At 33.6% G+C, this 27,558-nt stretch overlaps 1 pseudogene across 1 annotated transcript in view; it reads left to right on the top strand.

The window, feature by feature from the left end:
* The window catches only part of LOC143233234 (dual specificity tyrosine-phosphorylation-regulated kinase 1B-like), a 101,117-nt pseudogene extending 81,921 nt beyond the window's left edge, over positions 1 to 19,196 (top strand). The window contains exons 5-12 of the transcript XR_013018045.1: positions 4,712 to 4,920; positions 10,217 to 10,404; positions 10,798 to 10,963; positions 11,556 to 11,842; positions 12,579 to 12,725; positions 12,829 to 12,969; positions 15,069 to 15,405; positions 16,865 to 19,196. The product of XR_013018045.1 is annotated as a dual specificity tyrosine-phosphorylation-regulated kinase 1B-like (transcript). The remainder of the gene's footprint in view (positions 1 to 4,711; positions 4,921 to 10,216; positions 10,405 to 10,797; positions 10,964 to 11,555; positions 11,843 to 12,578; positions 12,726 to 12,828; positions 12,970 to 15,068; positions 15,406 to 16,864) is intronic.
* The last annotated feature ends 8,362 nt before the right edge of the window (positions 19,197 to 27,558 follow it).

Raw genomic sequence — 27,558 nt, 5'->3', positions numbered from 1 at the left:
TGACCTGGGTGTATTGTTTGTGAGTATATCTATTAATAACGAACTGTGAGCTACAGCTTGACCTGGGTGTAATGTTTGTGAGTATATCTATTAATAACGAACTGTGAGCTACAGCTTGACCTGGGTGTAATGTTTGTGAGTATATCTATTGATAACGAACTGTGAGCTACAGCTTGACCTGGGTGTAATGTTTGTGAGTATATCTATTGATAACGAACTGTGAGCTACAGCTTGCCTTAGTCGCTTAAGTATACAAGCTACACTTTAAGGCGTCACAACACGCAGATGTGGTATCTTCATTTAATTTAAAATGTGGAGTTTGTGAGCCACTTAACTACAACTTAAATAACATTGATTGGTGATTACGTTTTATTTTACCGGAAGAAACCCACTTGGTGACGTAGGTGCTGAACATGAAGTAACCCAACGTGAAGAGGTGGAGGGCTGTCACGCAGCTTTTCATGTAAACATCTAAATAATAATTTACCTTTTAACAGCTACGGGTGTTTTTAAACTTTACTTGTAATTATAAAAATGTTACCAAATTAAGTCAGTAAAACTGGTGTATTAAGTTATTACGTTTATATTACCACATTACTTTAAGTAAAGTCGTGCTGTCGCTCCTGTATTTTCACTTTCTCCTGGGGTATCTTAAAATACGGGATGATTGTTCCTTTATATTATGCGAGTTTCGCTCTAATAGGTGGCCTTGTGGTTAGCACGCGACTATAAATCGTGCCTGCTCCTGTCAGAGGTTTCATTAATATTACGTGTGATAGCTATCGATGTGTATGTTGTGACTAGCAAGAATTTATGCTGAAGACAGTACATCCTAGCTACACACAGAACTAGCACATTATAATGAGAGCTCATTGGTGAATGTCTTATATATATTGCAGATATTTTAGTGGACTTGCTACGAAGATTTTAGATGATACAGGTGGCATTAAAATGTTCCAAGTTTTTATCTTATATATATCTAGGATATAGTTTATTTGTTTTTTGTTGTTGTATTTTTAGGTACTGTTTTCGATTATTGGAATAAGACAACTAATTGTTACAGTTTGAAGACATGTACACTTCTTAACAGTAGTAACAGCAACTTAGTTATAGCGCTAATACCACCAGACTCAGTTGTATACACAAGGAAAAGAACAAATAAAGGCAGACGAAATTCGATAAGTTGGTGGTGTTTATAGAAACTGTTTTGATAGCTGACTTGTCGTATGTTCTCCAGTTAAACGTAGGAGAGAAGTTGTTTCTAAATTATCGTCAGTGGTGGGCGTGAGACAGTGTATAGTGTGTTTTCACTTCACTTTTTAGGAAACGGAATAATAGTTCGTTTCCAGATTATCAAATAACCCCTTCTGTGTCAAGAAATGTGAAAGGGGGTGAAGCTATTGCCATATAAGTAAGCAGTATCCCTCTTTTGTGAAACGAAAACATAAATATTGTCCTCATAAAACGTTCAAACCTTTAACGTAATTATTTCCTTCTCTCTAACCAGATATTGGGGAAGAAAATATCACTGAACGAAATTGATGTCTTGAAAATTAATCGATATGGACTTTAGAATAAAGAAGAAATGAAACTTTTTTCCCAGTATTTTCTAATAGATGAAACATAAATCGAATGAAAGTTTGTTGTAGATCAGTTAGAAACTGGTGGGCAGAGCACAAATAGCCCATTGTGTGGCTTTGTGTTTAATTCCAAAGAAACAAAAAAATGAATAAGCCCAAATGTGCACAGTAGTCTCTCTGTGCTTATAGCAAACACATTAAAGATGTATTGATTGCCTTCCATAACCTCTGAGAACACCTATAAATACACGACCTCAAACATTATGTACCATGATTAAATGGACTTCAACTGGACATTCGTATTGTTCAAAGAGACACTACCTGAAGTATAAAATATAACTAGCATTGAACAATAAAAAAAAAATGATTTCAAATTGTTTGTGGTTTGTTTCAGTGCATAGTGTGCTGTATCTATTGCAGGGATCTAACCGTATATGTTAACATTATAATCTCTCAAGCTCCCCGCTTGGTTCACATTAAAATGGAGGGCATCGTCTACGGCAGAGGACAAGTTTTTTCCAATAGAAGTGAATCTTTTACGGTCAACAGACCGACGCCAAGGGAAATCGAACCCATGATTTTAGCGTTGTAAGTCTGCAGACTTACCGCTGCTTCAGCGGGGACATCGGAACTTTTTATTGTTCATTTATTTATTCTTTACCAGTGGTAAAGTTCTTTTGGTGAATAAAAAAAAATGTCCACTATACCATTTTATCGTACTGTCGTTTGTAATTAATCCACGGGTAACGGACTAAAACATTTTTAGTCATGCATTTCCTTAGAAGTACAGTTTGGGAAACCACTAGTGGAAAGATTTCATTTTTATATTTGTAGCGAACATGATACTGAAAGTGTAAAAAATTGATGTGATAACTTCAGCTTTTGAATTCTTCCGGTTCTGTTATTATAGCTTGTGGAACTGAAAAATTTCCATATACATGCTTTCTACATGCCCGAACGAACATTAACGACTGACATAAGATATATATGGAACTTCTCTGGAAACCGTTGTCTTGGAGCCTTCGTTTAAACCTTCGATATTTTTCACCCACGTTATTGTTCTGTCAGCTGTGAAGTTTCATCGGTCCGCGTGCCAGTTTCCTTCCTAATAAATAAAATTCATGGCTGGGAAAATGTGTTTCTGATTATCAGGAAAAAAAAAAAAGGCACGTGGTGTAGTATCTATGAAAGTAGACGAGAAATTACTGCGTGTGTTGAGCTGGCGAGTTTGACCTCGGTGCTGAGTTACTGGAAGAAGCGATCTTTTTAATATAGTCGTTACGTATGGAACGAGATAGGATTTATTAAATAATGAACTGTATTACCCGAGTACCTTATAAGTTATTCTAAAAATGACATAAATCAGATATGACCTGATATGTATATCGATATCGGAAGTTTCTCAGCGTGACTAGTTATTAGCGCTTTTGTTTTACAACAAAATAGGGTACGTGTGTGCCTCTTAGCGTGTATTGTGGCAGAAACTTTAACGTTTAGTCGCTTGTGCAGAGAACTTTGAGACGTTTAATGTAGCGAAACAACATTTAGTGTAACCCAAAGGGTAAAAAATTGAGTTATGGCCTGACCTGCAAAATTAGCAGAAGTTTTAATAGATTCTGTTGTTGTTTCCTTCTGTTATAAATTAAAGATGTTTGTCGTAAGCTTTAATTACACTGCACAACAATGTTTTTGCTTCTTGAACACTATTAAGTGTTACTTATAGATTTTTGGCTGCTGATCACGAATATCACATCCAAATTTGCCCATCACGTACCGTTTCATCGAAATCTTTAATTTTGCTATAATGATAAAACGATATCAGGGCAACTGGAATCCGTCAATGCTTGCTGACTACTGTTGGACACTGCAACGTGATGCACCGGACATTTAATACAAACGAAAATCAGGAGCAAAACACTTTTAATTTTGTTGAACTTAATAGCGTATTAGAAACATAAACGCAATTAAATACGTTATTGCCGGTAAACAGTTAACGTGATGAAGCAAAACCAAAACTATATTTGTGCATATCCACCAGGTATCTGTCACAATCAGCAAACACGTTTCAAAAAAATTGTTGTGCAGTGTTAATTGCAGTCGGTGTTGGAATAACATTTTACCTCTAACATATTATGGATTAGTGTTGTTATAGTACTACTAAATGTGTATTGTAATAGTATTTTCATCACGGTTTATTCAGTAATCATATATTTTCAAACAACCTCTTTAATTTCAATCACATTATATGTAAGATTAGGCTTAGTCCATGTGTCTAGATTTTTCGTTTTATATTCACACAACAGTTTCACCATTTTGAAATGAACGACACTGTTTTGTCCTTCAAGTATTACAACCGCGATGCTATGTGTTGAGCTAACAAAATAAATAATCTATCAAACTGTCGCCTTAAATATCGGTTACAATATTAGTAGCTATAAAAATAAGGATAACCGAATTGTTCAGAATGGCGAAACCTGTAGCATTCTTTAATATCTGGAATGGCCTGGTTGTTAGGGCAGATAGCTTTGCATGAAATTCAAAACCAAACAAAGCTTTCTTTAGTTGAATTTTGTTCTTTGTTTGTGAACTTTTCTTTCATTGTTTAAAATGTTCTGAACTTTTTCATGTGTTGTTTGCTACAAGCGCATTATAGCGTAATCAGATGCCACATTAATTAATTAATTGTAGTTTGTTTTAAGCCAAATATGTTGGAATATTATTGATTATCGTATAAGCAACAGCACTCGGTCGAACTATTAGTCCTTCAAATCTACAATTTTGTAACTTGTATAGAATACGTGTGTTGGATTTCACGTCGCGGTTACCAAAACGAACAGTGGCACAGTTACATAAATACTGGCTAATCAAACATTTCATACGGCTAAAATCCTTCTGTGCAGTTTCTTTTGGTTGTGTTTGTTCGAAGTAAAGGTTTGATATATTGCAAAATAGTCACGTAAACAAAATTATCCACATGAGAAAAACAACTAAGATAATTCTACAGAACAAATTTATTTCGATATTTTGAAGTAGTAGATTTATGGTTATGAGTATAGTGTTTTCTAAAAATTAACGTATAACATCTAGCAATATTCAGTTGACCTAGATGGGAATACATTTCTTTATTTTAGGAGATCAGTCCAAAGCACATTCCTCGATGTACGGGCGACTAGTCACCCAAGATCAGCTGGTTGCCATGGGTACAGGGACTCAGAGTTCAGGACAGAATGAACTGGTCACCTTACAGTCTCGAATTCCCTATAAAAACAGAGACCCAAGCACAGCTCCCTTGAGGAAACTTAGTGTGGATCTAATTAAAACTTATAAGCATATAAATGAGGTAAGTTGTTTCTGTAGTTTGTTTATTCACGGAATATAAATTATAAATTCATATTCTTAAAGGTGATTTTCTTTATTGAGCGTTGTTTATTAAATTATTTATTTTGTTTCAACGTTGTCACCTTATGGGTTTTAGTTAACGGAGTTATTTTAAAAGTCAACTGATATTTGTTTCCTGCCACGCCCTTTATAGGAAATCTTCACATTGATCGACCTTTAAACGGAATTAGTGTGTAATGCCATGGAAACGGTGGGTGTTCATTTACATACTTCTCTGAAAGTCGCTGTTTGACTCACGTGCCCAACTTTTTCTTTTTCTTTCTCTCTCTTTTTCATCACACCAAATTCAGAATGTAAATAAACATTGACACATTTTTTTCATATCTCAATTAACTTGAGCGTGGTTGTAAAGAGAATATAAAAATATTGTTAAGTCGATTAAACAGATTATATGTTTAAATCATTTTACACGGACAGTGACGTGTTGCAGTATTTATATATATATATATATATATTTTTAACAGTCAGTAATATTTCGTGAGAGGGAGCCACTTCCTTGCTTTTTCATTTTAATTGTTCACACGGCCTTGCTCCTGCATTGACTCGGATGAATAATAAGCAGATGAATTCTAAACCAGTAAGGAGTAGAGCTAAAAATCAGTGATAATATGTCATGTGCTGTGTTTGCCACACAATGATAGTGCTACAAGATGTACTTACTTGTATACCGGTTGAAAAGTATTGCAGTCCTGGAAATTAGTGGGGGGGTGGAGTTTAGATAATACGATACTTCTTTCATTCATCAGTATGTGCCTCTATGTTTTTTTCCCGCTTATTTATGTATTATACAGTGAATACGATACCAGGAGATTAACAATGGGTCATCTCATTGTTTAGATAATAGATACTTCTTTCATTCATCAGTATGTGCCTCTATGTTTTTTTCCCGCTTATTTATGTATTATACAGTGAATACGATACCAGGAGATTAACAATGGGTCATCTTATTGTTTCTTATCAGTTTATTTTGTTACTTTTCTATTCAGTCCTAAAGAATTTGAAGCTAATGGTATCTTTAATCAGGGTTTGTTTTTTTATATATATATGTTAATACTGTGTTGATGGTTTATGGAAACTTGCTAGTTTGCTTACAAAGAAATGCATTTTAGGTACAATCTCAAGTGCAGATTTCTATTCAAGTTTCTTTAAATTGTGATGGTTGATCAAAGGGCAATGAGTGATGAGCATCGTAATAAACTGAAGTAGGCATGTATTTCGCCCTTCCATATCTAGTTAAGTTTGTAATATACCTATTCAAGTATATTCACAAAATGTTCTTCAGTATTGCTATGTAACACAAATTTTGTTCCTGTATAATATGTGTTATTTCTTAATTGCTTATGCTGTAAAAGTACAGAAAATGACCATTATTCCCTTCAAACTTTACTTTTGTGACCTGAATAATGAAATTATTTTCCATGAAAAAATGGGCAAATTTGCACATTTTCACTTACATAAGGTCTGAATAAGACAACATATGAATCAAAATTTACATGTATTTATACTAAAGTTATATAAAACTGTTAAAAGTTAGTAGTTTTTCAAGATTTACGACTGTAATGTAAATCACTTTCACGTACCAGCCCCCAAATATAGTCTTGGCATTCAACTTTGTTAGACCAAGATCTCTGATCAAGCAAGTCATTGAGGTCTCTTTGGTTGGGGTAGTATGGGTTTCTCTCACCAGCTGAACCTCTGAAATTGTAATCTGGATCTTCAGTGTCTACCTCCTCTTCTGATTTGCTGCTCTCTTCTGAGGATAGCTGCTTTCTCTCAGGCAGAGTGGGTACAGGGGGCTCAGGGTAGTGTGGCACTGGAGCAATGGATGATGGAAGGTCTGGATACATTATAGCAGATGCATTCTTGTCAGTTCAACATTTGGAAGGGTAAACCATGCAGAAGTAGCAATTGCTTGAGTGGTCAGTGGGTTCACTCCAAATTCTTGTAAAACTTTATGGCTCTCTTTTCCCCTCTGTACCATCCTGCAAAAGAGCAAAATAAAATTATTATGAAGAATAAATTTATTTCATCCACAACTAATGTGTAAGAGGTTCATGCAAAATATTTTATATGTGATAATTCTTCTGTACAATCGGAAATTTAAAAAAAATAATCATTTAAAAGATATTTAAATTTTAAAAGGTCTAAAATTTATATAATATAAAATCTTACTATTCAAACAAGCAAAAATTGTCCATCTTACCTCCTACAGTTTTTTTTGCAGTGCTCGCAGGTAAAATGAAGTGCCCAGGGTTTGTCTTGATCTCCAACAGGCATGCTGAAGTATCCCTTGTAGGCTTCACACATTTCAGCAGATGCTGTCACAGAGTACTTTTTGCTCTTATCTTGATAAATTGCCTGCATACATAGCAGAATGCATCTTGAGAATGCTTGCAACTTCTTGATGTCATCTCTAATAAAATCAGATAGGTCTATGTGGTCACTTAGGCAGCTAAACTAAACTGAGCCCCTGTGTATATATTACCATGGAAAGTTTTAGAAAATTCTCTATCAGCTACTCAGCACTGAATCTACCAGGAACGTTCTGGAAAATGGGTAAATTTGAAAATTTCATCACCCAGGTCACAAAACCAAAGTTTGAAGAGAAAAATAGGTCTTTTCCATTTACTTTAGGCATAAGCAATTAGGAAATAACATTTTCTGCCCAGAAACAAGAAAAAATAAAAATGTTGTTACATAGTGTATTTCATGTAGGTATTGTGTATGTAGCATGATAAAAGGTCATAAATAGGTATTATTCATTTTACTCAGGTATGTAGAGATTGTATATGGAAAAAGCTAGAAAATTGTATCACTTTGGCTCTGTATCATAAGACTTTGTTAAGAATTCCATATGGCTTTGGCAGTATAACGACAGTTACATGTGGCGACATCAAGTTGACTTTAGATATTATGTCATGTAAACTTTAAAGAGGTTTTATTCTGTTTTCACTATTGTCTCTAATGGTGCATACCACAATTATTTCAGAATTATAAAATGTGCCAAAAAAGTGAAAAAAACATGCTGTATGATATGATACAGCCAAGCTTATTGATACTGAAAGCTCAAAAGATAAATGTAAAACATACTGTATGATATGATACAGACAAGCTTATTGATATTGAAAGCTTATTGATACTGAAAGCTCAAAAGATGAATGTAAAACATACTGTATGATATGATACAGCCAAGCTTATTGATATTGAAAGCTCAAAAGATGAATGTAAAACATACTGTATGATATGATACAGCCAAGCTTATTGATATTGAAAGCTCAAAAGATGAATGTAAAACATACTGTATGATATGATACAGCCAAGCTTATTGATGTTGAAAGCTCAAAAGATGAATGTAAAACATACTGTATGATATGATACAGCCATGCTTAATGCTGTTGAAGGCTCAGTAGATGAATGTAAAACACTGTATGATATGATACAGCCATGCTTAGTGCTGTTGAAAGTTCAGTAGATGAATGTAAAACATACTGTATGATATGATACAGCCATGCTTAGTGCTGTTGAAAGTTCAGTAGATGAATGTAAAACATACTGTATGATATGATACAGCCATGCTTAGTGCTGTTGAAAGTTCAGTAGATGAATGTAAAACTTACTGTATGATATGATACAGCCATGCTTAGTGCTGTTGAAGGCTCAGTAGATTAATATAAATATGCAAGTCCTGTGAGTACATTATTTAGATCCATCATTTGCAGATAAACAGGAAGAAACCAGAATGAGAAACATTGGTGAACAAATAAATAAAAATATTTGTTCATAAGTATGTTTGAAACTGAATTGGATAACTTATAAATTTCTATTTACTGGTTCCTTCCTAAACAAAGGATGCAAAATAATGGGAAAAGATATTGGTGTGAAAGCACCACTCTTTAGTTATTAAAAAACCTGAATGATGTATCCCATAAATTCACAGTAGGTTTTCTTACTGTATGTCAACTTTAAGTCCACACATACTAACTACAGACATAAGAACAGAGGTTTCAGTATATACATTTGTATAAAGGAATGTCATATATTCATCAACTTCCTTCATCTGTTAACAAGAATATCATGATTGCATGCAGAATACCTGTACTAAAATTACCTGAATATATATGATCAAAGACATAAGTTAGTTATGGAAGTGTGAAATTAATAAGTGCCTTAACTATTGTGTGAGTTATGAATTACATATATAGATAGTTATTAACATAGTAACTATGATTCAAGCAGTTTTTGTCATGTATTAAACCATTTAAAGAAATAGTTTCTTTATTATTTTCATCTTTAGTTAGAGTCTGCCTATGTTCAGTTGGCTAATGGATTAAGTGTGACCTGGTAGTTAGCATATTCAAATTCCAAATATAGGGCATTGTGGTTTGTGGCCTGTAGTAATTTATGTCTGTACTACCTTGATGTTTATGCAATTGTATTTAACATTTATTACAGTAATAAACAAGTGAAAGAATATCTCTTTGTGTGGATGAAATATCTATATGAGTGATTTGTTTATGAACTTTGGATATATTTCAGTTTCCTTACTTAAAATTGGAGAAAAACTCTAGTACTGTGACCGTAAGGTCCATACAGTTTCCATTTCTCATCATTTTAAAGAATCCTAATGTATTTTCTCTTTTGAAAAATTCCACTATATATATGTACACATTATAAAACAAAATCTCTTGTGTGTGAAGTTACTAATGTCATTGTTTGAATTTTTCATTTTAATTATAACTTTGATTTTCCTGCTGAATTCCTGGTGTGAATTGTTAATGTAGTGATGACAGTCTAGTTTTTAAATTAATGCCTTATGAATCATCATTCTGAAAACACCTAATTTTTTTTGTTTCTCTGTGTTATTTACAGAGTCTGTGAAACTAGAAATAAATTGTGTGCAATATTCTATTTTTATTTCGTATTTTTTTACCATTCAACATTTGAAAAGTAGTACAATATTTACTTCAGTATATAACCGTTTATGTTTTCTACAAAGAATGATTAATTTATAATTACTTTAATATAACTTGAAAGAAAGCATCTTGGCAGTCAGGTTCTGTTGTATTCCAGAGAAAACATGTATAGGGCTATGATCCAAGAGATCTGTTAATGTGAACCTAGTCGAAAAAAGTAAACCAATAAACATACTGTACAAACAGGTGTTTACTTCTATGTAAGGGAATACGTGTTGCACTGTTTTTACACAGTTATTGTTGACGTAGTTGTATTTTTCAAAGGTTTACTATGCTAAGAAAAAGCGGAGAGCACAACAAACGCAGGGAGATGATTCCAGCCACAAAAGGAACGTAAGCTATATAACGAGGGATATGATGATGATAACCATGATTATATCATCAGACATGGAGAAAAATTCATTGATCGATATGAAATTGATTCTCTCATTGGAAAAGGCTCGTTTGGTCAGGTTAGTTTCACTTGTCTGATTAATCTTTACTGTTCTTGTAAACCTCATAGGTGACAAAGATATTGAAATTAAAGAATGTAATAAAGAAGATAATGTTACAGTCTAAGTGCTCTCTGTAAGCTGTATGATCTGATGGAAAGTGCTATTCTCTTAAGGTGATGGTTTAACCCATTCTCACAACAGTGAGATGATTTTAAAAACTAATCCTCTGTATAAAAGTGTAGTAATTATGTCATACCTTTTAGAAATGGATTATAAGTAAAACAGTGCATTCATAATTGTAGATAGATATGTTTTAAATACTGTTTTATTTGTACTGTGTGTTTAGTGGCATTAAAATTCACTACACTTTGACCATCTGGTATTATACTAAAACTTGTATTTTTTGTGCAGGTTGTTAAAGCATATGACCATGAGGAACAGTGCCATGTTGCAATTAAAATTATCAAGAACAAGAAGCCGTTTCTAAACCAAGCTCAGATCGAAGTCAAGCTCTTAGAACTAATGAACACTTATAAAGGCAAGGATGGGTACTGCCATATGGGAAAAGATAAAATAGGTAAGACTGTGTTGAATGTAATTTAGCCAATAAAGTGGGATAAACAAAAGAAAAATATATTTTAATCAAGAAAGAATTAACCAGAAACTATTAACAACCTCATAAGGACTTACAGCTCTTTTTATTATTATTATAAATTTAAAGGCTTTCAAAACACAGTAATCAGAGAATCTAAAATTCATACAATGATAGAAACATGAGGAATAAACCAGATGAAGTATCAGGTAGGCTTGTGTAAATGTGACTTTTTAAATTTTGAATTGAGTAGAAAATTTACTAGTTTTAACAAAATCAGACAGGAAAAATAATAGTTTAAGCTGTTGACAAATATTTGGAAAATTGCTGATCAAGATATTTTACTCTTGTGATGCAGTTTTGTTTAGATGACTTGAATATGAAGTGTTTGTTAGTGGAATTTAGTAGACTGTGTTTTTGCCATTTGTTGTTTCCTTGTTCATTTTTCATCATATTAAAAATTTTTGTGTGATCAAAATTATTATGAGTTTTTTATTCCATTCAGAATTTTAGTTATGACAAGATATACCAGTTTTATTTTTCTCTAAGCTGATGGTAAAGGTTTTCCTTTTTATAGTGAAACTCAAAGGCAACTTTATGTGGCGGAATCATCTCTGTCTGGTTTTCGAATTATTATCTTACAACCTCTATGACCTGTTGCGAAACACGACCTTTCGTGGAGTGTCACTTAACCTTACTCGCAAGTTTGCCCAGCAGATGTGTACAGCTCTGGTATTTCTGTCCAATACTGATATCAACATCATTCACTGTGATCTGAAACCAGAAAACATTCTGTTGTGCAACCCAAAACGTAGTGCCATCAAGATAGTGGATTTTGGCAGCTCGTGTCAACTGGGACAAAGAGTAGGGTTTTTATAATTTTACAAGATGAATAAAAACCAATCTGCAAATTTGTTGTATTTTTAGGCTTCAGAGAATTGCTAGCACAGAAATGTCAGTAAAACTAAATTACAATAAAAAAAAAGTGTTCCAGTAGCTATTATAATGCAAATGTAGATGGAGCTTAGCATGCTTAAAAGTAATGGAATAATACTGCTACTACTAATAATAATAACTCCCAGTGATGCTTGATGGTAATGCATTCCAAAACTAACAAGAAAAGCATGAGTGAAGTGTTTACTGTAACACACATCTTCCGCTGTGATTAGTACATATAGTTTTAAATTAAAAATGTAATTATTAGAAATCATTACACTGTTATTTAAGATAAAGTAGCTTATTATAAGTTCAGTTTATGGAGTACTTCAGTATATGTGTGTGTTGTCTTTTAACAAGAAATACTGTGAAATGACGTTTTTTAATTCATCTTTTTATTGAAACTTGTTGTTAAGTGGATATTAGTTATGTTTTTCCTAGTGTACTTATGTAGATTAACTAATAGATCACACCAAGCTTTAAGCTTGGCTTTAGTAAACTCAGTTGTGTATTGTCAGTGAGTGTGTGAACATAATATGTATCATACAGTCAGATATTTTATTAGTCAAAAAGTGATAAAATATAGTTACAACAAGGAAACATTGTAGTTTATTAAAGTAATGTTAAATTTGAATAATCTAAGGCAAATGAATCCCTTCCCCAGATATACCAGTATATCCAAAGTAGATTTTACCGTTCACCGGAAGTCCTCTTGGGTATACCATATGATATGGCCATTGACATGTGGAGTCTAGGCTGCATCTTAGTAGAGATGCACACAGGAGAGCCCTTGTTTAGTGGAGCTAATGAGGTAAGTTACTAACACAATAATTATTATATTTTAACTGGTGTAGTGTTTTGGTAATGACACTGTTCAAAATAGTCATTTACCACTAATCCATTATATTTGACAGGTTGATCAGATGAATAAAATTGTAGAAGTACTTGGAATACCTCCAACGAATATGCTTGAACTAGCTCATAAGGCACGTAAATACTTTGACAAACTTCCAGATGGGACTTATGTTCTAAAGAAGACCAAAGATTTAAAAAAAGTAAGTTACACTTGTATGTATTATTAATTTTTAAATCAACTGACAATGTTAGTAAAATTGAAGACTTCAGTTATAGACACTTATTTATGCATTGCTGTAGTTGTAGTTGGGTACTGCTAAATTATGCAGCCTGGAATTTAAATAAATTCCATTTTACTTTTTACTGGTTATAACAAGGTACTGTGGAACCTCTAAAATAATATCAGGATTTTGTTGCATGGATTTTATGTGTATATGTATCTTTTACAAGATTCCAGGATCCTAGGCATGATTCTTAACCTTTTATTTATTTACATTCCATTTTGTTTTAATCAAAAGTAATTAAACTATCTGCATTTTTTATATATCTTAAATGTTTACATAGTAATGGAAAAATAGAAGATAAAACTAAGCACTTGATAAGACAGCTTTATTATTAATGCTGTTATCTTACCTGATGAGACCCCTTTATTGTGCACCAAAGTAATTCTTCAGTATCCAGGAGGCAAGCAATTAAATTTGGATAAGAATAGCTCTCTTTTACCCTTTAGTGAAGTTTGTTCAAGAAACTGCATTGGTTAAACTTTTTTTTTGTACAGTTTTGTTAACTACTGCTAAAAATATCAGGGGCATCTCTCCAGTCCAGAAAGGATTAATAAGATGTTTCAGACCTCAAAAATCTTTTCAATAAAGCCTGTGACTTGTGGAACTCCAGTGATATATGGAATCCAGGGGTTGCAATTGCTAATACACATGTGCATGCATAATAAACTTCTATTGTTAGTTTGTGAAAATATGTTTTTTCTTTGTAGTTTATCGTTTAATTTCCTTATGTTATGAATTAACAGAAGTAAGATACGTGATGAAAGTTAAATTTTTAACAGATTTCTAAAAGTGTTTCAAATAGGACCATATTTCTCTTATGTGTTACAGTAAAAATTACAAAACTCTTAGAAACAAGTTACTAGATACATTTCTGTGTAATTTGGTTTTTGTAGTGGTGTAAACAAAGTGAAAATTCTTTAATCATTGAAACAGAAAGTTAGTGAGAAAAAGAATGTATGTTAGTAGAGATCTGTCTTTTAGAAACACTTGATTTTTTTTATTTAATCAATTTTGTCTTGACCCATGAATCTGAGGGTTATTTCTTACACAAACTCCAATTATATGTATTACTAGACTTTTTATGTAAAGAGGATATGAATATTTTCTATTTTTTTTGCTCATTCCAAACAATGTAATTGGTTTTCACTTATATTTAACAGTTGGCCATTCAAAAGAAAATGGATGCCCAAAAGAACTATTAAATACTATAAAAGTGTCACTAATTATTTCATAAAATATAAGCCAAAATTAATTTATTAGAGATTTGCAATTGAGAGTGTTGGAGAGTTACAGCTGGTTGATTGTGCCTCCTTTTACAATTCAGTGAATTTACTAGCAGAATAGAAAACTGCTTGCCTGTTTATTTCAGCACAGTTAGACATTTAACCACCAAAAGGTCAAATAACCAAGATATTCACATTATATAACTAAATGGTGATACTTTATTTTATAAGTTAAGAGTGACAAGTCCTCTCAAGTAATTGGAATGTGAGTTATGTGTGTTTTGTTCTGTATTTTTACCATCTGTTTTTTCTGCTTTGAAAAACTTCTTAGACTTTAGCTAACACTTCAGAAACAAGTGTTTATTACTTAAATTTTGATATTTTTAAACCAAGAATAAAAGTTTTGAGGTTTTTGGAGAACATACTTTTATTGACCCACCTTTTGTTGGAAACTATTTGTGATGGTTAAACAAAAAGTGTAATGAATTTAGCTAGTATGACTGATGAGCTGTTGGACAGCTTTCAGGCATGTTGTGTCATTTTTGTGGTATACATTTTGGCTCCTTAGGTTTAAAAGATGACTTTGAAGATTACTGTCTGAAAGTAAAAATCAAGCGATGGTTGAAAATTAAATATATACAGTGGTTTATTGTAAAGTCTTACAACTTCCATTTGTATCAGAAAACTGACAAGTTCCATACATCATAAATTATTCTTTACAAAAACATACACATTGTTTTAAAAAAATGAATTTGTTAGGATAGATCCCAATAAACTATTTATTTTACTAAGTACAAAGCACCTGGATCAAGAAAGTTGCATGACATCTTGGGCTGTGAAACTGGTGGACCTGGGAGTAGAAGACTTGGTGAACCTGGCCATACAACTCCTGACTATTTAAAATTTAAGGACCTAGTCTTACAAATGTTGGAATATGACCCAAAGACACGTATCACTCCCTATCAGTGTCTTCAACATAGTTTCTTCAAACGAACAACAGATGAAAGCACTAACACATCTCATGGCAGTAACTCGTGTCCTGTCATGGATCAGGTCACAAGAAACAGCCCTGGATTTGGACCTGCAGGAACAGGAGGAGGTGGATCAGGATCCAGTTCCAGAAGTTCTAGTGGGTTTCTTTTACACATTTATTGATTTCTTAGTTGCTTCTGCTCAAAATAGTGTAAAAAATATGGTTAAAATTACTATAAATATTCATCATTTTTCCATATTTTTTTTACATAAATAAGAATTGTCTCACAACATAAGCCCCTTTTTGTCAGTTATAATAAGTGCTGTTATCTTAACATGTTTATTTAGACAATATCAGTATTTACCTTAAACAGGATTCCCACTTTTCTGGATGTTTTTTGTTTGTTTTTTTAATTCTAGTTTGGAACAGTAAAAAGAAAACTAAAATTAACCATTGAATTCTGTATACTGATAGAAAATGTTTATGGTTTATAGAGAATTAACTAAGGTCATTTTAAATAATAGGATATTTATCTTTGGGTAGAATATGACTGATATTTGAATGAAAAATACTGTATTTGAATGCTTGCTTGCTCTCGTTTGTTTGTTGGTTGTTTTTTTTCCACCTCAGTCTAAGTGTGCATTGTTTTTGTTTTATGTACAGTGACTTTCTTAGTGTTTCATAACACTGAGAAAGTCCGTTATATAGTTAAAGAAACTTTCACATGGTTATATTCTTTCCCACAAGAAACAGTTTGAAACTGTTTAGTGAAGAAGAAAGACTTAAGTTCTTGACAATAAGATCTGAACTGGCACTTTTCAAGGAGGAGTTATCATTACGATAAGGCATAATTTTTTTAAGTCCAAAATATCTGTCTATAAAAATTTACCAAAATAGTTAAAGATATTTGTTAATTTTCCCCTGATAGAGAAAGGCTAACTTTCAAAAGTGCTTAGTTATGTAGTGTCTCTTGGATTGCACTTTTTTTAACTTTGGTGTTTTCTTAACATCACAAATAATCTTGACCATAAAGTTATTTGTATATAAGTGATTCTGTCAACAATTAATGGTGGATATTTTTGTCATCATTCAGTTATTTACCTTTCTATAAAGCCTATTAACAATAAAGATTTAATAATTTTAAAAAATTATGTAATATTGACAACATAGAAATTATTTGAAATATATGATGTACTTACTGAAACCCTATGTCAGTAAACGTTCTTCTAGAGAAGACCAAATAATCTCTGTGACTTTCTTGAAATTGTGATTGGTTCTAGGTTCATACTTGGCTTATTAAGTGAATACCACACAAGGAAAGAAAACATGTCTTAAGCATGTATTATAATAACTTTGTTTACCATCTAAATTGTTTTTATTTTTTTATAAAAAAACAAAAACTGTGTCCTAGGTTGTCATCATTGGTCCAAGAAATGTAAGAGAAAAACTGACATTTATAAGATGTGTTTTCATTTACTACAGCTTTTATGAAGGTTTTATTGGTTGTATTATAAAATTATTTTTTTTAGAAGTTTTTGTTTTAATTAGATAATAATTTCTATTTTCAGGGTATGATGACCATAAATATATAGTTAATTATTTGATGTTTTCTTAGGTTCATCTGCAAACCACACTGGTGGACGAGCACGTTCCGATCCAACTCATCAGCATGTACATGGACAACTACAACATAGTTATACCCAGACCTCTGGATCACATGCTGCAGTGCACTTTGGTAGTATTGCTTCTGTTGCCTCTGCCATGGATTGTGTTAGTCCCATCAGTTTGGGACTGCCAAAAGGTCTTGCTTGGGTATCTTCCTCTGGGCTTGTAGGAAATCCGCCTGTGACAGTAGTTTCTGCACCTACAATAGCTGCTGCAGGAGCAGGGTCTGTTGCAATTGGTCAGCACTTACACTCTAGTGCTTCATCAAGTGGCCATGGTGGCGCAGGACATTCACACATTCATGGACATAGTCACAGGTTTCGAGGACATCACCATGCCACTCCCCATCAGTCACAGGGGCAAGGCACAACATCACATGTAGTCATGGGGCTAGACCCTCTTCAGTCCTACCATTCCCAAGCAAACTTAAGCATTGCCTCCACCAGAGGGAGCCATGCATCATCGTCTGCTATGTCTTCCGATATCGTGCCCATGGACTTTAATATGTTTACACACTCAGTGCCCACATCTTTAGACTGTACACAGACTGGTTCAGTGAACATGCAGCTAGGAAGCTATCAGGTATTACCACTGTCAGGAGCTGTGTACAGAGGACAAATGGTAGCTCAACCAGGTTTTCAGTCAACAAATGTATCACATTATGGTGTTACCCCTTCCTCAGGTCCCTCAACACAACCTTCCAGTCTATCATCGACAGAGATTCCCAGACGAAGCTCGGGGAGTGAGGAATCTCCAATGGTTGGTGTATGTGTGGAACAGTCACCTGTCCCAAGTCACTGACAACTAGTTGTGCTTAGTAATAATTTTACCAGTAAGTAAAAGTGCTATGCTTGATTTGCTGTGAGACAGTGTTTAGATGTGGTTTGGACAAGAGACAAGAAGCCTGACTGTGATCTCTCTGACCATTCTGATTGTATGGTAAACATTTAGTAAATTTAATATCAGTACTCAAGCATGGAATACTTCCTCCATGAGCATCTACCAACTGATGTATGTTACAGACAATACACTTTAAGGTGTTCTTAAGAAATATGATATAGAATTTATTGAACTAGTTCATTTTCATCATTTAACCAAACCAAGTCAGTTACTAGTACTCAGAATCTGGTCTCCGAGTTCTCCTTCATGTGAATAGTACTAAATATTTAGTGACATGATATTTTCGTCTTCAGTTTCTAAAGTTTTATGGGGTTTTGCTTTTGACTGAAAATGATATCTAGATGAATTCTCATTTGTGGCAGCATCAATCTGCCTGTAAAAGGACTCAAGTACAGTGAAGTACTGTTGTAAATATAACATACCGATATATATCGATTACTATTTATTGTTCCTCATGTGGGAAAAAACTGCCACACAAGCCTCAGCTAAGCAGGACGGAGAATGTAATGTTATTCGCCTATATTACCGCTGTCAGCAACTAGAAGTGTAAATATTCCTCCACAGGTTTTATGTGGTTATCTTCCAGTCAGGTTCTCTCTAAATTCACTGAAATGAGTAAACAGCCTTTCCTTTCCTTTGATTTCAGGTGTGTGTATATATACATATATCTGTTGTCACAAACACCTTATTAATCAGCCAAATTTCACTCAGCATCGTTACATCGGTTTTGGATTTTAATTAGTCATTGTATCACTCTGCTAAGTATCAAATGGTCAAGTTAGGATATCATTCAAAGGTTAAGCACATGATTCAGTTAACTTATATTTCATTCCACACCTGTTACTATTTTGTTAAGATCTTTCACAGTCCAGATAAAAGACAAAGGTTTCGTCCTCTACAGACTTAGTAAAGCTTGTTTGTGTGGCAGTGTTCCAACAGACCTAATCCACATATAGTTATCTTTAGTTATAGCAACAGTCAACTATCTTATGTGTTTTTATCTTTTAATTATGGTTTTTACTATTAGTTCTGAATCTCCTTTTACTGTTACAGAGTGGTCACATTTGCTGAAAGCTAAGGAAACAAAAGAGAGAAACCAATATTTCTGTTCCCTCTTTGTGCCAATGTTGAGAGTGAAAATTTTTAAAAGTGACAAAGTAATTTAGTTCCTATACTGAACCCACCTGTTGAGGCTTTTTTATGTCAAAACAGTTGCGTTTTATTTAGTACAGTTTTAGCCTGTGACATTTTTAATCTGTTCTTGCCCTGGTAAGCAGGCCAGATGTAACTTTTAATTCTGTGAATGTTTGTGGCCCTCGTTTCCCACATGCAGGTAGTGCAGATGTATCCATCGTTAAGTAAATACATTGTCTAAAACTAAAGTTTCCTGTTTGTTTCTTTATTTTGTGTCTAACTACATAGACAATGACATTTAGCTTTTTTTTATAACAAAAATGCCACAGTCTTAGGCATTTGCGGTATTAACAAGCACAGTTTGTAATATCCTTCTTTCAACTAAGACATATGTAAAAATTTCATCATTGAACAACGAGAAATATATTTTACAGAAGAAAATTGAAACTTAGCATTATATGTTTTCTCTTCTAATAGTGTTAGTGCAAGAAGTTTTAATTGGCTGGATTTGTGATATCATCCTATATTTAATAACTGACAAACAATAAGACTGTAAGGAAATATTCTGAAGAATGAATAACATATATGCCAAACAAAAACATTTATAATTATAATGAAAAAGGAAGGAAAGTCGAGAGTGTATTATGAAATAACTTACATTAAATGGACAATGCCTTCTTGTTTTTCAAACTGCCTTGAAAACTTCTAAAATTCATTTTTAAATTAGTGGTTTAGCTTGAGAAACATGCTTTTAATCCCCCTATCTCTTTCCGTTAGTAGAGTGGTGTACCAGTCATCATAAGGAATTCTGATAAACTACTATTAGAATCAGTAAATGATATTTAGGAACACTTCTTAGTTAAAGACAAGGACTCATTTGTGATAACTTCATATTTGAAGATAAAGAGTCTTGAAAGACTAAAAGTGTCACCAAATAGTGAGTGAAGTACATTTAGTGATTACTTTTCGTTGTTAGTGTGTAAATTACATCAAGATATATAAAAATATATCTTGAAACCTATAGCCAAGTAACAGGATGGAAATGGTGTTTTAGGATAGAACCATTGCCTCGTGAATTTAAAGGATACACTTGTACACTTTTGTTATAGCATTTCTGAAAGTTGGTAGCTCTCGGAGAACCTACCGAAAAGGTAAAAGTGTTCTCCGGATTACGTGTATTTATTTATTCCATGTTTCCAAGTAGGTACACACAAAATACAGTTAAGTATATTGAGGAAAATCTAACTGGACATGTTTATATGGTAAAGACCTACGTGGTTCACACCACCAAAAACATGCATTAATAAAAAAAAAAAGTTAGTGGTAATAGCCATCAACCTTTTTCCCTGTGTAACAGTACAGTACAATCAAGAAGAATTTCGAAAAGTATCTTGGAATAAAAGCTACTTGCAGGAGAGTTATGAAAATGAGCATGTCCAACATGGGATGTGGCGACGTGTAGTGTAACAACGTGGTGAGGCTCCAAAATTATTTTAACATAACGTGCCCTTAACTGTAATAGCCAATACAGGAACGTGGATAAGAGAAAATGTTGAGCGTGTGTGACTATTCACTTAGCAATTCCAGCATAAAGTTTTAAATTAGAGTGAACGTACCTAAACATCTAATTGAATTCCATTTTGGTACTCCAAACTAAAACTTCTTTGTGAAACATAGAACGAAAAAAATTATTGTATATATTTCACAAAAGTAATTGCTCATCGATAAATCGGAGGCTTAGCTTGAAGTCTTGTATCGCTAAAAATATTGGGATTCGATACCCACCGAGTGGGCACAGCATGGACATCCCTTTCCGCACTTAAACGCAAGGGCAAAAAATGTTTCTTTAAATTATTTTTTACATTGGTAAAAATGGTTATTTTTTATACATTATTATTGCATTAAATTGATACGTTATTAGTTACACGAGAACTGTCAAACTTTAATAGATTCAAATATTCAACAACTTTTTCTGCTTACGGTTACGTTATATTGTACGCATTGAGGGAAAAATAAACAAAGTCAGAATTTTTGGTGGTTCATGTTCCGAAAAATATTCGTCAATGAAAATTACCACCCTCCTATCCTCCCTATGACTCTAGGGTAATCTTATATGACGTAGCAAACACGAACTTGATTTGCCTAAAAACAAAGAAAATCGCTTGCTAATTGCATCTGTTGCTCTCCTAGTGAATACGATACATATGAAAGAATTATTACTATGAAATTAAAGTTTAGATTCTGGTACGTGTTTACTAGTTACTTGGGTGTCGGCCTAAAAGCAAAAAAACGTGACTGGCGAAACCAGAACTAAACGATTATAAGTACGCTCAACAGCACGTGATTTTCAACGTCGGGTGGTACTGAGTACCACACTTATCAAGAGAATTTAAAATATCCAGGTTGGATTTGGTTAATTAGATGTTCGATGCCCACATTGTTAACCTCTCTAAGGTACAAGACATGCTAAACAAGTAGAATCGTATGTTTTTAGACAGATAAAATTAACACTGTAGGAGTTTTAATATCTCGTTGATGACAGAAATAAGTCGCGTACACTTATTTACTGAAGTTATTTTAATAACCTTGGCTTTTTGTAAATCAAAAGTGAAGGCCTGCAGCAACATTGTACTATTACTTTACTATAATTTGGAGATGACGGCTTATGGAAGTGTAGTACTGTTCCTTTACTGTAAAGGCTTACGGTAGCATTGTTCTGTTATTTTACTGAACATATTTTTATTTATTTTTTAATTATAATGCCTGCCGTGTAGTTGTACTATTTTTTAGTATAGATTTGTTTTCATATCCTTTTAAAATCAGTGGATTCTATTAAATGAAAAGATCATGTTCTGTGCCAAATGTAACTTCAAAACATTCCCTTATTTATTATCTACTGTTCTTCCGTTATAACGCCTCCTTGCTGCAATTTCTTGCCAAATTCATTAGTTAGTTTTGACTCCAGAAATGTTCTGTTTTTCGAAAGTTAGCCTTCGAATGTAATTTTCATACTTTGTGTTTTCACCTTGCTTATAATGTGTTTTATGGTGTTCAGGTTCACTGATGTACAACAGAGATAAAATGAAAGAAGCACACCCAGGGGAGCAAATAAAATATTTTATTTACACTGGTAACCGTGCAAGTCTTTCATATTTACTTGTTAGCTTGCTAATTACTGTTTATCTTCTGGGGAGGAAGACAGAACACGTGTATTCTAAACAAAGACCAGTATCACTTCCTCGTTGAACGAGCGGTGTACCGCAAGATTACCTACCTTCATCAGCAAAACATTCTCGAGTCAAGCTATCTATCTGGTCTCGCAGGTTTCTATATCGCCCACTGGACCGTATCGATCCTTGTTAAGTTAGCTGCTACACCATGTGCAATCTATACTCTAACCACCGCGGGTATCGAAAATACATTTTAAGCGTTATATGCCAGTATACTTACCGTTAAGCCACTAGGGAGCACACTGAACTGTGTGTAGTTAAAATATTTGGAGTTGCCTGTGTGAATAGGCTTCCTTTTACCGCCACTGAGTTCGTTACTTTAGAAATATGTGCGGCAGTATCGAGAGGACTGAAACCTATTAATGTATAAAGACTATTTGAATACGATTATGACCTTTTAACAAAAGTGTCCTACTACATGTAGAACCCGCAAAACGTTACGAAATTTATGTGAGTGTATTAGAATAAATATGTATTTTAACGTACTCTTATGTTTGACACTTATCGTTATGATATAGGTTCAGCTTCTCTCTTTGGATGTATTCAGGGCTACTGTGTGGAATTCTCCGAAACTAGTATAACGTTATAACAGACGTTGATCAAAGTGTAGATTGAAATAGACCTCTCTAGAACATAGAATTGAGATTAAATAATTTTCGTAATACTAAGTTGATTTATTAAATATGTATTTTAAATTAGTTTTTAAAGGATGAAATTCATCACTATTTCAGTCAATGCAGTTTCACGAAGATTTTTTTGTTTTGTAAACCTAAGTACTACGATACTGCTTTTAACCCATTAATTTACTGTTGATCTAAATATCAAGTGTACCATCCATATACGACAAATGAGCAGTCAGTGGAATAATTCAAACAAATATCTAAACACAACACTTTAAAACCTCTTTTGTTTGCTTACATGTTCCACTGCGTTCACTGTGCAGGGCACACTTCCCTCACGTGACAGTGCATATCGTATGCTACCGAACCAGTAATTTTATTGTTAACATATACATTACACGGATAATTACTTGCAATTACCTATCTTTATTCGATGATGACGAATACGCTGTAAGTTGTTTTACGTGGTTACACAGATTTGACATTTTTTTATAAGTTTGAGTTAACATTTAATGTAGCATATGGTATTAGAATAGATAGGCCTATTTAGTTACAGGTCATTAATTATATATATCTACTAATACAATATATATTTAATCTCACACATACAAAAGAAATGGATGCAGAATTACAATGTATGTGAAAAAGCAAACAATAGGCCTAGCATATAAAATGAAACTATGCCCTCTACCATATAACAGATTAGGTAAAAAGAGTAAGGCTTAAATTACTTCTTGTACTTTTTGTGTACCATAAGATTAAAGTCAATGTAACTGGTAGAGCGCTTGCATGAGATGGAAAATGGGTCGAATGTGGAAATTGTATTTTTATATTTTTATTACCATTAGAATAGAAGACCTATTTAGTTATAGATTATTAATTATTTATCTACTAGTATATCACATTTTAAACCCCATATACGAAAATATATGTAGAATCAAAATGTCATGTGTGAAAAAGCAAACAGTAAGCCTGACCTATAAAAGAAAATGATGTCCACCATAAAACAGAGTACGTGAAAAGAGTAGGACTTACATTGTAATACATATTGTGTACAGTGATATTAAAATCAAGTCACTAAATTTATTTATTCCATTTCTTTTACTCCGGGTAGTTCGACACTTGGAGGTGGATTTCTGTTTTTAGGGTTGTTACATTATATATAAAGTACAATATTATAAATTGATTGAGCGGTACGTCCTCTAACATAGCTGCTATCCCTGAAGAGATATTGCAAGAACAGTCACTTTCTTTTGTCTCACTTTTGTAAGAATCAGGTTCACGAAGAATATTTATCCTGTCACACATAAAAGCATTAATAAGGAAGAGTCCCCCTTCCTTTAAATCAGTACCATGGACAGCTCTAAGTGGAGAACGATAAGGACCTATTTATCCTTGTCAGAGAAGAGAAAACGAAACATCGGTCACGAGGAAACCCTGATTTAAAACAGGTGTTACAGTTTATTTTCAAAAATCAAACTTAAGGTGGGGTGGTACTTTTTTGTTCACAAATTAACAAAATATATTTTACGTGTCGAAATATGGAACGGAGATTTAGGTTGTTTTGTTTTAAAAAACTAGGGCCAGTTAACGCAGCTAGTTTTGTTTTTTTTTTATTTCGTACAAACCTACACAAGGACTATCTGCGCTAGTCATCACTGCCTACCGCCAACTGTTCGGCTACTCTTTTACCAACGAATAGTGGGATTGACTGAAATACCATAATACCCACAAGAATGTTCGATGACAGAATTCTATGCCGAAGCTTACAGTTTTCTAACGACCGCAAGTACAGCTGTTGTTTTAACTACATATGCTCTTGTTGTTTTTTGAATTTCGCGCAAAGCTCCAAGAGGGCTATCTGCGCTAGCCGTCCCTAATTTAGTAGTGTAAGACTAGAGGGAAGGCAGCTAGTCATCACCACTCACCGCCAACTCTTGGGCTACTTTTTTACCAACGAATAGTGGAATTAACCATTACATCATAACGCCCACACAATTGAAATGGCAAACATCATTGGTGTGACGGGGATTCGAACCCGCGATCCTCAGATTACGAGTAGAGCACCCTAACTACTTTATCGCTTCCCCTTCCCTTTCCTTTCTTCTTATATCGCAATGCTGTTTAATTTTTCTGTACTTGTTCCCCACTGTTGAGTAGTTTGTCCTGGTGTCGGGTGTCAAAATTATCGTCACAAATATAGCTTCTGTGTCACAATATTGATCTTGATTTTTTATTTTTGTTTTTATGCTGATTATCTTATCATTAGCCTTTTTTTCATTTCCAAAATAATTGCTGTCGGAATGATTAATTTTAACCTCATATTAGTTGGTAGGGGATAATGAAAGAAAAGTCAGTGTAAGCTGTTAGCAATAAGTATGCTTCCATAATACACAGAATCATACTTGAGAAAATGTTTTATTCACCCTTCTCTAATTGCACACCTTTAAGTCTGAAGGCTTATGTAATTGAAAAGCAGGTTCCGATAGTCGTAACGAACACAGCACCTATCCCATTGTTTTGCTTTGTACTTACATTTTATTTATGACTTTACGAGCCATTCTGAAAGCAGAAATTTCAAAATATTTTTAAAAGGTATTAAGGGTCGGATTTGGTTAACCTGGTGTTTAGTATCTTGTCAGTGAAATTATGAACAAATCTTCATTTTACACACCAACGGAAATGTTAAGTTTCTTCTCAACAGGTGGACTTCTAAATTATTGTATTAATAGAAATGTAATCGATGTGTATTTCCCATTTACTTGGACGATCCGTGAACTGATAGCCGAAATTTCACCCACTTTTCACAACAACCGTAATTCTAATTCATTTCGCGTTCATAGACAACCACGTTTTAATCAGGCAAAATACTACATACAGTATGCTTCTCCACACAGACGAGTCAGCAATGAGATTATGGACTTGCTCAAATCTAGAGCTCGATTCCTCTCGATGGACAAAATGTTTGTTTTGAATTTCGCGCAAAACTACTCGAGAGCTATCTGCGCTAGCCGTCCCTAATTTAGCAGTGTAAGACAGCTAGTCATCACCATCTCTTGGGCTACTCTTTTACCAACGAATAGTGGGATTCACCGTCACATTATAACGCCCCACAGCTAAAAGAGCGAGCATGTTTAGCGCGACGGGGATGCGACCCTCAGATTACGATTAGTAAGCTTAGATAAGGTACAAGTTTATTCTCTCGTGTGGCAATGCGTGAAATGCCAGTTAAAAAAAAATCAAAAACAGAAGTTCCATAGTTACTTAACTCTGTTACATAACGCCCCCACAGCTGAAATGGCGGGCATGTTTGGTGCTACCGGGATTCGAACCCGCGACCCTCGGATTACGAGTCGAACGCTTGGCCATGCCGGGCCTGGACAACGTGGCGATAGACCATCGTACAGCTTTGCAGTAAGAAAACAAAATAAATAACGACACCTATTGTTGTATGTTAATTACTACAAAACAAAACCTCAAGAAAATTGTAAGATAACATCACAGATATCAATGATGTGTTATATTACAGTGCCGGTAAGGGTTGAGATATTATATATACACGGAATAAATAAATATACATTCCTTTGGGGAACAATAAAACTGTACGAAACACCAATACAATATTATTTCTCTCTTGATAATTTGAGATTATAAAAGTGTTAATTACTTTGTGATCGTATGACATGAAACTAAATAAGCCTACGGGTTTAACACTAGAGATGTACAGTTTAGCTCATAACTTTACCTTAACATAACATTGAATTAGCAGTCCGTAAGTTTATTGCGATTGTACAATAACCCGAGTTTTAATTAAGTGTGAATGTCAACTAGTTGAATATCTAAATAATTTTTACTTACCTAAGGTAATTTGCTATGGAATTCATTCTAATATAAAAACAAAATGACTTATTCGTGTGCTTGAAAATAGCTTTAAAATGCTCTTTAGAATCGAATATGATGCACCTAAATGAAAACTGCACAATATAATGGTAGAACCTACTTAACATCCCAAACTTGTCACTTGTGAAACAGGAATAATTTATACAACATGAAGAGTATACAATGAATTGTTAGGGTCTGAATGCCCTTCACAAGCAGGCAAAATATGGTTCCAGATATCCCAATGGGCTCTAGATTGAGTGAAACGAGTCGTCGGCAATGTACAAGTTGAAGGTTGGTAGAAATATTAATATACACGCTTCTAATTTTTGACAATCCGTAAGGGACTAAAGAACGTAACGTTAAAAAATATATGTAATACTAACGTCACACGAAAAGTATAATTAATTACCATATATACACAAACACAATCCTGGATTCTTAATTTCACACAAATAAGAGTGAAAATAATGCGTTCTCATTAAAAAAAAATTACTGAGAGATTGCCAGGTTTAATAAAGTTATACTGTTATTAGATATTAAGAATACAAACACATACGTAATACCTATATAAACGAACAAGGATATTTTAGAAGAGTCAGACTGGTGTGAATAGTAATTAATGTTAATTTCCGATCAGATAACCCACTATCGTATACATAACCAAAAAAGCTCATGACTTTAAAATTGAAATATGATACCCTTGGTGGGCAGTGCATATATCGCCCATCGTGCAGCTTTGTGCATCAAGAACAAACACTCTGTAGTGTCTAAACAAACTTTGTTCTTAAGTTGCTTCTCAGAGTTCTTGATTGGTCAATCATGGTCTCTGTACAACATACTTGTCACTAATTCACTTGTTCTTACTGCAAGTTTTGATC

The sequence above is a fragment of the Tachypleus tridentatus genome, chromosome 12 (genome assembly GCF_004210375.1).
Source record: "Tachypleus tridentatus isolate NWPU-2018 chromosome 12, ASM421037v1, whole genome shotgun sequence".
Classification (NCBI taxonomy): domain Eukaryota; kingdom Metazoa; phylum Arthropoda; class Merostomata; order Xiphosura; family Limulidae; genus Tachypleus; species Tachypleus tridentatus.
This window is presented reverse-complemented; position numbering and strand designations above follow the sequence as displayed.